Genomic DNA, 15122 nt, shown 5'->3' with positions numbered 1-15122 from the left:
ACAATGAACTACAATGTACAATAAAATGCTTGCAGACTCACTACTTGTGATTTAGCAGCTTTTCTGAATTTTTTTATTTACTGCCTCCCTTTTGTTTTTTTTAGTTTACTTAACATCCTTTCTCTGGCATGTGAAGAACATTACTAGTCTTTGTTTTGACTTTATTATATAAATTAAAATATCAATTCCAGAATTGTTTAAAATACTTCAATAAAATCTCAGCAAATTCCAAAGGAATGGGACACTAAAATAGTAATAAAAATCCATTAAAAAAAAAAAGGAATAAGTAAATGTGAAAGCTGTAGTATCATAACACTCTTGACAACAGCCTCTAGATTATATGCAGATATTTTAAAGAATAAAATAATTACATTCACAGAAATTTATATAGAATAATGTGAATTCGGCAGAGGCCACACATTCCATTTTTACAATTCAAAACAAATTATGGAAAAAAGAAAAGAATTTAACATTGCCCACTTTGATTTTATTTTAATAGCTATGAAAAAGGCATATGACAACCATGTTCATAAAATACTCTAGAAAATTCTGCAAGAAGACAGTAGACTACCATAAGTAATAGAAGCAATAAAAATCTTATACAAAGATGTCATAGAGCCAATTTACAACAGAGGTGTAAGACGGGGCTGTGGACTCCACTGTTTTCTCTCTCTTTAACATTTATATAAACAGAATCCTAGAAAAATGGAAATCATTGTAAAGAATGGAATCCAGTTAACAAAGGATCTAGAATTAAATACGTATGCAGATAATTTATTAAATCGCTTTACTTTGATGATGATTAATTAAAAAAGTAGATCAAGTATTAAATACGTATGTAGATGATGAAGTTTTAATTTCTACATCAGAAGATGAACTTCAAATTGCAGTGAATCACTTGAACAAACTAGCTAAGAACTATAAAACGAAAATATCTAAGACAAAGACAAAAGCAGTGGTAATTTGTGGAAATAATGTAGATAGAAAGATAAAACTTAATTATAGCACGTTTCAGAATTTAAGTACCTTGGAAACATACTATAAGAACGATTTAGAATCGAAAATGCAACATTACCATAGAACTAATGGGATAATCAGGCAACATTTTGAGAAAAACAAATGACTAGAGAAACTCTGCTAAGGCTTACATCAAAAGCAGCTCTAAATACAGAAGCAAAAATTGGGGTTTTGAATCAAAGAGATAAGAGAGACTTGAAGCAACACAGATGAAATTCTTATGACCCTCTTCTGGATATAACAAGGCTATATATATTGCTGTTATTTGTTTTTTTAGGAACATTAGCAACTAAGGCCATATTGCTCCGGGGATATGCGGTGGTCATTCCCTGACCTTTCCGCATCCTCCATATTTGGTGGTCATGGGCTCGAACCCAGGTCTAATCAAGAAGCGTTTGCTACGCACTGCTGCTCCTGCCAACCTGGCTACGGAGGCGCCAAACTATATATATAGAAAGAAAAACAGAGACATAAGAAAACAACTAAATATGACCAATAAAATAAATGAAATAGAAAATTATCAGAATTGACTTAACTACTTGGAAAGAATGAATAAAAATATACTTCATCGACAAGGTTATAAACTTGCAGGAAGAGACCAGATAACCAAGGCGATTAGCATTAGTAAAGGCACATGATACAAGAAAGCAAGCTTATATAGCATCGGCCAAAAAAATCTGCTACCCATCCACTCATTCCAAATGTTTGTCTAGTTCTGCCTTGAATCTATTTAAGCTATCAACTTCTACAACAACACATGGAAGTTTGTTCTAGCAATCAACCACACACTGGCTAAAGGCAAACTTCTGCACATCTATCCTATAACTGTCTTTCCTCAATTTGAATTTATGCCCTCTCAGGCGATTATTCTGAGCAAGAGGATGAATCCCATCAGAATTGAGTATGCTCAAACCATTCCGGGCTTTATACAGCTCAATCAGATCACCCCGGAGGTGCCTAGTCTCCAGACACTGTAAATTGCAAAACTTAAGCCTTTCTTCGTAAGAGCAACCCTTCGTTCCATTTGCTAATCTTGTTGCCCTTCTCTGCACTTGCTCCAGCAGCTCTACATCCTTCTTAAAATGAGGCCTCCAGACCTGTATACAGTACTCAATGTGTTTCCTGACAATTGTCTTATACAAGGGGATAATAACCTCCTTATCCCTGCTAGAAAAATTCCTGTATATCATTGACAAGACACCATGAGGTACTTTTGCAGACTGTCTGCACTGCTCAGAAAACTTCATATCTGCCTGCACAATTACCCCCAGGTCCTTGTCATTCTCTACCACTGTCAGTATAGTTGATACATTACCACACAGTTGATACATTACTCTCGGGTTGCTGCTACCCATGTGCAGTAATTTATATTTGTTAATGTTAAACTTCAGTTGCCACCTCTCAGCCCCCCCCCCCCCTCAAATAGGCCTCTGAGGTTGGGTATATTCATATTACGTTCTTAGCGTTTTTTCACCAACCTTTCATGGAGTAAAATAAAATTAAAATAAAATAAAACAAAACAAATCTTGATAACTATATTTACAATAACCTGTATTTACAAAATTAATATACGTATTACAATATTAAAAGTATTAAAACACAAGATTAAAATGCATTAAAATATACTAAGTTAAAAGCGATAAAATCCCGTAGCTTTTAAAGGCTCCAGCCTTCTTCTTCAGCAGTACTCTCTATTATTCAGTACACCTTTAAATATCAGCAGGGTAATGGTAGGCATCACATGTTTCCATTCTCACGTGTTCCGCTCTCTTGCATTGTGGAACCGGAAGTGGCTCGAACGGAAGTCGTACGGAACCGTTCATCCTTTTTTAGGATAATAGTCTCTAAAAGGGGGTGAATCCGTACACCCCTATCCCTATTAATGTTGGTTGTAGAGCTGATCCGCAAACTCTCGAGCCACTTACGGTCCCAGAACCTATGCGCCCGATCGGTGATAGTGGCATCGTCTGGGGAGATCTGGTGCTGCTTCTCCCAAAAATGTTCGGCCACGGTGGACTTGTCATATTCCGCATTTCTTATTGCTTTTTTGTGTTCCCCCAGACGATCTTTGAGACGACGACATACCCTGGAAAAGGTATGTGGATGATACGTTTACATTTGTTCGGAAGGGGAGTGAAGATCATGTGTTGAATATCTTAAATGGCTTCTCCCAATTCATACAATTTACATCGGAAGTTGAAGATGGAGGAGTTCTGCCGTTCCTGGATGTGTTGGTCTGTAGGGAAGACCAGCAGTTAAAGACAAAAGTCTTTAGAAAAACGATGTGTAAAGGGCAATATACGCATTATAATTCAGCCCTGACCAGCCATCATAGGAACAGTCTGATAAGAACGCTAATTAATAGAGCGAAATCACATTGCAGTAACTCCGATGATAGGAAAGCAGAGTATGAACGTGTCACGGCGGATCTTACTAAATGTGGTTACCCCCAGAGGATTATAGATAAATTTATTAATGAAAATCAGAGGAGAGATGAATCTTTTATACCAGTATCTACTGCATACATTCCCTATTATCCGGGCTTGACGGATTATATAACTAGAGTATTAAGAAAATATCAGACACGCTGTGTGCAGCTTCCGGGACGAAGACTGCGCACAGTTGTGTCTCAAGTTAAGGACCCCATTCAAAAAGAGGATGCTAGTGGGGTCGTAGATAATATTAGATGCCCGGATTGTGGGGAATGTTATGTAGGGAGACAAAACGTCGTCTCAAAGATCGTCTGGGGGAACACAAAAAAGCAATAAGAAATGCGGAATATGACTAGTCCGCCGTGGCCGAACATTTTTGGGAGAAGCAGCACCAGATCTCCCCAGACGATGCCACTATCACCGATCGGGCGCATAGGTTCTGGGACCGTAAGTGGCTCGAGAGTTTGCGGATCAGCTCTACAACCAACATTAATAGGGATAGGGGTGTACGGATTCACCCCCTTTTAGAGACTATTATCCTAAAAAAGGATGAACGGTTCCGTACGACTTCCGTTCGAGCCACTTCCGGTTCCACAATGGCAAGAGAGCGGAACACGTGAGAATGGAAACATGTGATGCCTACCATTACCCTGCTGATATTTAAAGGTGTACTGAATAATAGAGAGTACTGCTGAAGAAGAAGGCTGGAGCCTTTGAAAGCTACGGGATTTTATCGCTTTTAACTTAGTATATTTTAATGCATTTTAATCTTGTGTTTTAATACTTTTAATATTGTAATACGTATATTAATTTTGTAAATACAGGTTATTGTAAATATAGTTATCAAGATTTGTTTTGTTTTATTTTATTTTAATTTTATTTTACTCCATGAAAGGTTGGTGAAAAAACGCTAAGAACGTAATACCTCTCAGCCCATCTGCTCAACTTTTCTAGATCTTGATGCAGCAGCATAGTGTCATTAACAACCATGCCAACCTTCGTATCATCTACAAACTTGCACATTAAGCCTGATATACCATCATCAATATCATTAGTAAATACAGAAAACAACAATGGACCAACACTGAACTCTGAGGAACTCCACTAATAACATTAGTCCACGTTGAGCAGTGTCCATTGATTACCACTCTCTGTCTTCTGCCACTCAACCATCCCTTTATCCATAGCAGCAATTTGCCTCCAATGCCATACTGCTCCAATGTGCAGCAGTCTTCCATGCACAACAGTATCAAAAGCCTTTCTAAGATCCAAATATATAATATCAAAGTTATTCCCTGCATCCAGTTCTTTTGTGACTACATCATAGTATCCAATCAAATTGGTCAGACAAGACCTGCCCTTAACAAAACCATGCTGTGTCTGAGCTATAACTGAATTCTTGTCCAGATGATCCTGCAGTGCTTCTTTAACCAGTGCCTCCATTAATTTTCCTGGAACCGAAGTTAAACTAACAGGTCTATAATTACTTGTGTCACCCTTTGATTTTCCTTTGTGAATTGGGGTCATGTTTGCACTTCTCCAGTCCATGGGTACCTCCCCTGATTCCAAGGAAGTTCTCATAATTATGGCTAAGGGTTTGCTCCCTCCTCTAATATAACTGGATAGATCCCATCCACCCCAGGTGCCTTATGTTTATCTTCAACAATTTCTCCTCCACTTTGCTCTCAGTTATAAAATCAACTAGCTCACTGCCAGAGTTGAATTCACCTCTGGCATTCCCCTCCTGAATAACTCCTCATGTGTGAATGTAAATGCAAAATACTCATTTAGTTTGTTAGCTACCTGAGCAGGATCATAAACAGTTGAACCATCAGTTACCAGTGGACCAATCTGATTCATCCCCTTCCATCTAGATTTTACATAAGTAAAGAACTCTTTGCTGTATTTCTTTGCATCCTTGTGAAAGATTTCTCGTAATCTGTCTTTGCCTGCTTAATCTCCTTTGTGACTTGGTTACAGACTAACTTATATCTATCATAGGCTTCCATGTCACCCATTAATTTATATGTATCTCATGCATTTTTCTTCTCTGCCACATGTCTCATATTGGCCGACCGGGCTAGCCAGAGTGGGTAAAGTGCCAGCCTCGCAACCCAAAGGTCGCGGGTTCGAATCCCGCCTCGGGCTTGGATCAGAGTAGTTGCAAAAACCTTGGGAGGTGCACTATGGCCACAGAAGCCGATGTGCCAACAACTACCACAAAAAAAAAAAAAAAAAAAAACATGTCTCATTAAAATATCTGACATCCATTTTAGGCCTTGAACATATTTCTTAGTTGGTATGAAAAGCCTAATATCTTCCAAGATTAATTCTTTGAATGCTTCCCATTTTGAATTTGCTGTTGGTAACATCATCAGTTGGTCCCACCGTATAGAATTTAAATACTGTCTCAGACCTCCATAGTCGACTTTAACCCTGACGGTAGTTGCCTCTTTGAGTAAATCCCACTTCAGCACACTGTGATCTCTTCCACCTAGTGGTTCCTTTATCTGCAGATTCTTAATGCATGAAGAATCACTACTGGTAATCAGAACAACAGTATTACTCCCTGTAGTTGCCTCCCGAACATGCTGCTGTAGAAAACAATCATCCAATAAATCCACAAAAACCTTGCTAGTGTGTGAGTGATGAACCCACAAATTCCAGTCAATATCTGAGTAATTAAAATTCCCCATTACAAGACTCTGATTTACTGGCCCACTCTATTTCCCTGTACAATTGTTTATTATACTCATCTGAGTCATTAGGCCTATAACACACTCCTACTCTCAATTTTGATTTCCCAGTGTGTACGTCACACCAAACTGACTTAACACTGCACTGTAAAGCCATGTCAGCTTGCTTTACTTCCTTGGATTTTATGTTTCTTAATTAATAACATAATCCCTCCTCCTTTCCTATCCTTTCTATCCTCCTTCCTGTACACAGTGTACTCCTCAAATTCCATTTCTGTATTCCTTATATATGTGTGACACCATGTCTCTGATATCCCAAGAATATCTGCCTTTGATGTTTTGACCAACACCTCAAATTCATTAAATTTATTTACCAAACTTCTGGCATTGGTGTACACTCAAGTATACATGCACTTGTTCCTATTCTTAGCTACGTTAACACTTGTACTGCAATGACGCCCAGCAGTCTCTGAAATTCCCTACATCTTGTTTTTCGGATGCTGCTCATTCCAAGTAGAAGCAGTGCAAGAATTACTTTCACCTCTGCCAGCTACTGTTAATCTGTTTATCCCCCTCCCCCAAGCTAGCAGTTTTCCAACCAACCTAATACTGCCTCGATAGCATGAGCAAATATTCATCACCCTTTCTATTTAAGTATATCCCATCCCTGTAGAAGCACTCTCTCCTGTTAACAAACACAGACCAGGCTGAGAAAAATTCTACCCCTTGATCTTTGCACAATCTCTCCAGGACCAAATTGATTGCCAAGGCTCTCATCATATACTCCCTCCTATCATGTCTGTGCAGAATTGCAGACACCTTCAAATTCAACCCTAATTCACGGCTTTTTTTTTTTTTTTTTTTTTTTTCTTTCAACAGTGCCCTGTACTTGTTAAGTAATTCCGCTGTGCTCCTACTCTTAATATCATTAATGCCAATGCGTACAAGAATAAAATTAATTGACTTAACTACTTGGAAAAGAGTGAATAAAAATAGACTTCCACGATAAGGTTGTAAACTTGCAGGAAGAAGAGACCAGATAACCAAGAAGATGTAACACCAACTTCATCTTGAGAGCTAAGAATGGACTTTCTGAATCTTAACCCTAAACCGTTGGAAGGAAAAAGGATGCGCAATGTTTATTTCAACAGAAAAATCCCATTCTTCAACAAACCATATTATCAGTTAAATACCACAGAAATAAAAATTAAAGTGAAAAAATTAACTATATAACTAGTCCTTGGGGTTGTCACAGACATTCCCTCAGATAGGCCAGACAAGCTGTACTTGCTTACTGGGAGTCTAAAAGGCTGATGGAAACTGATATTCGGGTGACACTCAAGTCAAGTGGACCCAATTTCGGTGAGTAGCCGGACAGTCTGTGACAGCCAAATCCTCTGCTTTCACCTTCACGATGGTGGGAATGTTAGTAATCCTGGGTATCACTTCCATGCACGAGTACATGGTGGGTGACCACCCAGTTGTAAACCAACGTGAGCAGGGGTCGAGGTGTGGCGCCAACACCACATGGAGGAATGCCACCCCTCTATGTTACTAGGTGGTAGATGACTCTCATCAACTCGTGAAATACCACCACTTCGCTTATTTGAGGCCTGAAGTGGTGGAACCCATGTTTAGTCTCTAGAGCTAAGTTCCGGTCAACCCTTCCCTATCTCTTCCATCATGCAGTATGATTGATGACTATTGAGGTTATGATGAACATCGTGGGCTAGATCCAATATTCCTTACATTTCGAGGCTACAGCTCTAAAACAGTGTTCGCAGGCTGGCTGTTAGTTAGTACACCAGACCGAACCTATTGGTAACTCTCTAGGAGGCTTCTGGATCAACTAGTGTATAATCTTGCTACCTGTATTTTGCCAGATAATGAATGGAGGGAGTAAGAGTAGTGTGTATACGGGGATCATTGTCGAGGCCACGTTATGTCAAGGATCTCGGTATATTCTTACCATGTGTACACCATATCCAAAAATTTCATTAATTCATACAGCATGTCCCACCCACTTTTTCTTACTATTGAATACACCATGAATTGTCAAACTAATAGAGCAAGCTTATCTGCAAAAAGATCTACACCTCCCAAGCACTTCCTAATTCATTTCACAAATATATGTGGTCTCAGTTTTAATCTCAACGATGTCCATTTCAACTTGCAGTCTGCCAAACCCCATGTACTTTTTCTGACTGCATCTCAGTTATCGGTTGATTCTAACTACTGCTCATCTCAGGTGCCAAGATTATTCGCTGTATGATTCCTTTCACCTCAAAGGTAGTACTTGTGTATATATCCATTCTGATATTCCCTGTCAGAGACTTGGCAATTTGAAATCTACTCTCTGATCTTCTCTGTCTTAAAATCTCTCTACCTCATTGTGTCAAATTCATCTGTTGTCTCTACCATTCTCTCAACTCAATCTCAATCACTTGGAGCTCTTTGACTTCCTCTCTTTGCAACTTCGCTTTCTACAGTCCAACTTTCCTAACAGTGAGGTAATTTTCCTTAGTGATTTTAATTTTCACAACTCCAGCTGGCTTCCGTTTTCTAGTCACACCGTCCCAGCTGGTGGCAATGCTGATGTTTTTGCAATTACTAATGACCTTGCATGGATTGTTCATTTACCTAGAAGAATACCAGACAATCCTAATCATACAGCCAATATGCTTGATCTTTTTCTCCCAAACAACCCTTCTGAGTACACGGTCGAAGTGAGAGGTCCTTTAGGCACTTCAGATCACAACTTGGTGATTCTCTTCTCCAATGGAGCCTTATCTCTCTCATGGCTATTCCCAACCTCGTGTTGTTTGGCATTACAAGAATGCAAAATGGGATGACCTGCAAGGTTTCTTTTCTTCTTTTGCTTGGTTGGATTACTGTTTCATAACTTTTGATGTCAACGTTTGCTCAGATTGTGTCAGTGAAATTATTTTTGCAGTAATGGAATCCTTTATCCCACATTCCAAATTATAATCTTGTCATTTATCTAAACCTTGGTTTTCCAATGAATGTGCTAAGGCTGTTCAAGAGAAGAATGTTGCATATCCTAATTGGCTTGTTTCTAATTCTTCAGTTTCATTTTCTGCCTACACCAAAGCTCGCAACAATTGTAAAGCAGTTATTAATCAGTACAAACTAGAGTTTGAACAGGCAAAGAGTAGAAAACTTGCTTCTTGCCCTAATGGTAGCCGAGCATTCTGGTCTCTTGCCAAAGTTATTGGCCGCAACTTTACTTATCTCTGCTCCCACCTCTGTCCAAACTAAATGGTTCTGTAGTCACTTCAGCCAAGGATAAAGCTGACCTGCTAGCATCCCATTTTTCTTCCAACTCATGTATTAATGATCTTGGTAAAACACCTCCCACCATTCCCAGCACTCTCCATTCGATGGCTCCTGTGGTCTTCCGTCAAAAGGAAGTCAGAAGGATTTTGACAAATCTGGATGCTAAGAAAGCTCCAGGTCCCGATGTTATTTCTCCACTTGTTCTCAAAACCTGTGCTCCTGAACTTACTCCTATTCTTTGCCGCCTTTTTTCACTTTCTTATTCTAAAGGTTTTTCCTTCTGCTTGAAAATTTGCTCATATCCAGCCAGTTCCTAAAAAGGGTAACAAATCCTTCCCATCCAATTATCGTCCCATTGCAATTACTTCTACTCTTTCTAAAGTAATGGAGAAATCAATTAACTGCCAAATCTTAAACTACCTAGAAACCTTCCATCTGATCAACCATCGCCAGTATGGATTCCGTCAGTGTCGATCCACTGGTGATATTCTGGCTTATGTTACTGATTGAGGGGCCCCTCAAATAAATTGAGGGGCCCATCAAGCTCTCAGCTGCCCACATCAACGCCAGAGCTTGCACTTGGTCATCAGGCAACACAGGGGCAGCCCCCTAGGCAGAATGCGCTGGTCCCACAGGAACTAGTAGTTGTTGGTGACTCTATTGTCAGGGAAACGGGGAACATGCTTTGTAAAAAGGATAGGTGGAATAGGACCAGGGTATGTCTGCCAGGGGCAAAGGTTGATGACGTTGTAGAGCGGATATCATCTTTTAAGGGCACAAAAGGTGATATAGTTGTACACGTTGGCACTAATGATATTAAGAGTAGGAGACCGGCGGAATTACTTAGCAAGTACAGGTCACTGTTGAAAAAAAGCCGTGAATTAGGGTTGAACTTGAAAGTGTCTGCAATTCTGCCCAGACACGATAGGAGGGAGTATATGATGAGAGCCTTGTCGATCAATTCGGCCCTGGAGGGATTGTGCAAGGCTCAAGGGGTAGAATTTTTTTCAGCCTGGACTGTACTTGTTAACAGGAGAGATTGCTTCTACAGGGATGGGATACACTTAAATAGAAAGGGTGCAAGAATTTTTGCTGATGCTGTCGAGGCAGTGTTAGGTGGGTCGGAAAACTGCTAGTTGGGGGGGATACAAGGACTAATAGATTAACAGTAGCCACTGGCAGAGGTGGAAGTGATTCTTGCACTGCTTCTATTCAAATGAGCAGAAGTCTGAAAAACAAGATGCAGGATATTTCAGAGACTGCTGGTAGTCATTGCGTTACAAGTAAACACATGGGTTGTGTTAGGGTAGCTAAGAATAGAAACAGGTGCATGTATACCTGCGTGTACACCAATGCTAGGAGTTTGGTAAATAAATTTGATGAATTTGAGGTATTGCTCAAAACATCAAAGGCAGATATTGTTGGGATATCAGAGACGTGGTGTCACACAGATATAAGTAATGCGGAACTGGAATTTGGGGAATACAATGTATATAGAAAGGATAGACAGGACAGGAGGGGAGGAGGGGTTATGCTATTAATTAAGAAACACATAAAGTCAAAGGAAGTGAAGCCAGTTGACATCGGTGGACAGGGCAGTGTCGAGTCAGTTTGGTGTGACATAAGCATAGGGAAATCAAAATTGAGAGTAGGAGTGTGCTATAGGCCTAATGACTCTGATGAGTATAATAATATATTGTACAGGGAAATAGAGTGGGCCAGTAAATCAGAGAGTCTTATAATGGGGGATTTTAATTTCCCAGATATTGACTGGAATTTGTGGGTTGGTCACTCGCACACTAGCAAGGCTTTTGTGGATTTATTGGATGATTGTTTTCTACATCAGCATGTTCGTGAGGCAACAAGAGGGAGCAATACTCTTGATCTGATTATCAGTAGTGATTCTTCATGCATTAAGAACCTGCAGATAAATGAACCACTAGGTGGCAGTGATCACAGTGTGTTGAAGTGGGATTTACTCAAGGAGGTAACTACCATCAGAGGTAAAGGGAAGGGTTTTTGTTTTCGTAAAGGCGACTATGATGGTCTGAGACTGTATTTAAATTCTATACAGTGGGACCAACTGATGATGTTACCAACAGCAAACTCAAAATGGGAAGCATTCAAGGAACTAATCTTGTTGGCTACCAGGCTTTACATACCAACTAAGAAATATTGTTCAAGGTTTAGGCCTAAATGGTTGTCAGATGGACTAATGAGACATGTGGCAGAGAAGAAAAATGCATGGGATACATCCAAATTAATGGGTGACATGGAAGCCTATGATAGATATAAGTTGGTCTGTAACCAAGTCACAAAGGAGATTAGGCAGGCAAAGGCAGACTACGAAAAATCCTTGGCAAAGGATGCAAAGAAAAACAGAAAGGAGTTCTTTACATACTTGAACTCGAGAAGGAAAGGGTTGAATCAGATTGGTCCACTGGATATTGATGGTTCAACAGTTGAGGATCCTGCTCAGGTGGCTAACAATCTAAACGAGTATTTTGCATCTGCATTCACGCATGAGGAGTTATTCAGGAAGGAGAATGATGTAGGTAAAGTAAACATTGGCAGTGAGCTGGATGATTTTGTAATAACTGAGAGGAAAGTGGAGGAGAGATTGTTGAGGATAAACATAAAAAAGGCACCTGGGGTGGATGGGATCTATCCAGTTATATTAAAGGAGGCAGCAAAGGAAGTATGCAAACCCCTAGCCATAATTATGAGAGCTTCTTTGGACTCAGGGGAGGTACCCATAGACTGGAGATGTGCAAATGTAACCCCAATTCACAAAGGAGGATCAAAGGCTGACACAAGTAATTATAGACCTGTTAGTTTAACTTCGGTTCCAGGAAAATTAATGGAGGCACTGGTTAAAGAAGCACTGCTGGATTATCTGGACAAGAATTCAGTTATAACTCAGACACAGCATGGTTTTGTTAAGGGCAGCTCTTGTCTAACCAATTTGATTGGATACTATGATGTAGTCACAAAAGAACTGGATGCAGGGAATAACTTTGATATTATATATTTGGATCTTAGAAAGGCTTTTGATACTGTTGTGCATGGAAGAGTGCTGCACAAATTGGAGCAGTGTGGCATTGGAGGCAAATTGCTGCTATGGATAAAGGGATGGCTGAGTGGCAGAAGACAGAGAGTGGTAATCAATGGACACTGCTCAACATGGACTAATGTTATTAGTGGAGTTCCTCAGGGTTCAGTGTTGGGTCCATTGTTGTTTTCGGTGTTTATGAATGATATTGATGATGGGATATCAAGTTTAATGTCTAAGTTTGCAGATGATACAAAGGTTGGCAGGGTCGTTAAGGACACTACTGACGCTATGCTGCTGCAACAGGATCTGGAAAGGTTGAACAGATGGGCTGAGAGGTGGCAAATGAAGTTTAACATTGACAAATGTAAAGTACTACATATGGGTAACAGTAACCCCAGAGCAATGTATCAACTCTGCAGTACTACACTGACAGTGGTGGAGAATGAAAAGGACCTGGGGGTAATTGTGCAGGCAGATATGAAGTTCTCTGAGCAGTGCAGACGAGCTGCAAGAGTAGCTCATGGTGTCTTGTCAATGATATACAGGAATTTTTCTAGCAGGGATAAGGAGGTGATTATTCCCTTGTATAAGGCAATGGTTAGGCCACATCTTGAGTACTGTATACAGGTCTGGAGGCCTCATTTCAAGAAGGATGTAGAGCTGCTGGAACGGGTACAGAGAAGGGCAACAAGATTAGTAAATGGAACAAAGGGTTGCTCTTACGAAGAAAGGCTTAAGTTTTGCAAATTACAGAGTCTGGAGACTAGGCACCGGCGAGGTGATCTGATAGAGGTGTATAAGGCTTTGAATGGTTTGAGCATGCTCAATGCCAATGGGATTCTTCATCTTGCTCAGAATAATCAGCTGAGAGGGCATAAATTCAAATTGAGGAAGGACGGATGTCGGATAGATGTGCGGAAATTTGCCTTTGGCCAGCGGGTGGTTGGTTGGTTGGTGGAACCGACTTCCATCACTTGTTGTTGAAGTTGATAGCCTAAACAAATTTAAAGCTCAACTGGACAGGTATTTCGAACGAACGGAGCGGTGAAATGGGAGAGGTTTTTTTTTTTTTTTTGGCTGATGCTGAATAAGCTTGCTTTCTTGCATCATATGCCTCTACTAATGCTAATGATTTATGGACTAATTCAATAGAAAGGTACAGTGAAACACAAGTTTTTGACATCTCAAAGGCTTTCGATCGTGTTTGGCTTAAAGATCTTCTAAACAAGCTTCCGTTTTATGGTTTGCCAACTGTTTTTAGTAATTGGTTATCCAGTTTTCTCTCTGATCACTCACTGAGGGTGATGGTAGATGGCTCTCTGTGTTCTCACTTCTCCACTAATCCTGGTATCCTCCAAGGTTCAGTTCTTTCCCCTACTCTTTTCCTCTTGTATGTTAATGACCTTCCATTGACTGGAAATCCTATCCATAGTTTCGCCGATGATAGCACATTGCATTCTACTTTCCATTTTGAGAAACCTTGCTCTGCTCAATCAGCTTCAACTTCTCGAAAATCTGCTACCAATTCCTTAAATGCCGATCTTCAGGTAATTCTCTAGTGTGGCAAAGAAAACTTAGTTGATTTCACCCCTTCCGAAACTCAGTCTTCTCTTATATCTCGCAAAACGTTTCTTCTGGTCCTATGCTTATCTTTAGTGACACTCCGATTTCTAGGCAAAATGATATATCTCTTTTGGGGATTACCCTGACTTCTAATCTCTCTTGGCACAAGCACATTACAAATATTGCTTCCTCTGCATTAAAAAACTTGGTTTTCTCTTTTGCTCTCGGCGTTACTTTTCTTCCAAACAGCTGCTCACTCTTTATAAATCGCAAATCGGCCCTGCCGTGGAATATTGTTCCCACATCTGGGGTGGTGCCCCCAAAACAGCTTCTTGATTCCATTCAGAAGAGGGCAGTTAGGTTAATTAATGTTTCATCTCTAACAGAGTCTCTCCACTCGCTGTCTCATCGACGTACTGTTTCTGCTGCATGCCTCTTCTACAGATACTTCCATGGGCACTGTTCTTCTGAATTGGCTTCTATAATTCCTGCTCTCTCTTTCAAAACAATTCAAACACGTGTTGCCAACATCCAGCAACTTGGTTATCATTAATACTTTCAAGATTAGCTATCTTCATTCCTTTCGTGAGGTGAAGTGGTTCGGCCGTCAGATTAGCCATGAGAACTGAAACCTTCCCAACTAGACTTATTTTAGCCACTGAACATCTAAGTGCCAAATCTTCCCTACTTAGGTTAGAGTTAGGCTCTCTTAACCCAATTTGTTCAGTAGCAGCAGCAAAGTGATTGCAAAACGCTGTTACTACTCGCTCTGAAGACAATGCAATCAACTGCTTACTGGTTAATTTGGCTGCAGATGGTTTTGAGTTCAAATCCCGTTCCCTGACACCATCTTCCCTTAAGCAAATTTTCAATGGGACTGAGCGTATTATTCCTTTACGAATGAAAATCACCTTAAAACATTTAATCCTAATATCACATCATATTGCCTTTTAAAATTTTCTGAGGCTACCAGTACATCTCCTGAAAAATTGCATTATCTAATTTAAGATTCACTGAAACCGCAGTATGGATTGGGACTACGTAACCTGGGACACCAGTTAC

The 15122-nt window shown here is 40.1% G+C and overlaps 1 protein-coding gene across 3 annotated transcripts in view; it reads left to right on the top strand.

Annotated features, from left to right (window-relative positions):
- Positions 1-15122, top strand: part of LOC150084519 (staphylococcal nuclease domain-containing protein 1-like) — a 313589-nt gene that overhangs the window by 171779 nt on the left and 126688 nt on the right. The window lies entirely within an intron of this gene.

Source organism: Mastigoproctus giganteus, chromosome 6 (assembly GCF_048544385.1).
Source record: "Mastigoproctus giganteus isolate SK-2022 chromosome 6, ASM4854438v1, whole genome shotgun sequence".
In the NCBI taxonomy this organism is placed as follows: domain Eukaryota; kingdom Metazoa; phylum Arthropoda; class Arachnida; order Uropygi; family Thelyphonidae; genus Mastigoproctus; species Mastigoproctus giganteus.
The sequence above is the reverse complement of the archived record's forward strand: the minus strand, read 5'-3'. Positions and strand labels throughout refer to the sequence as shown.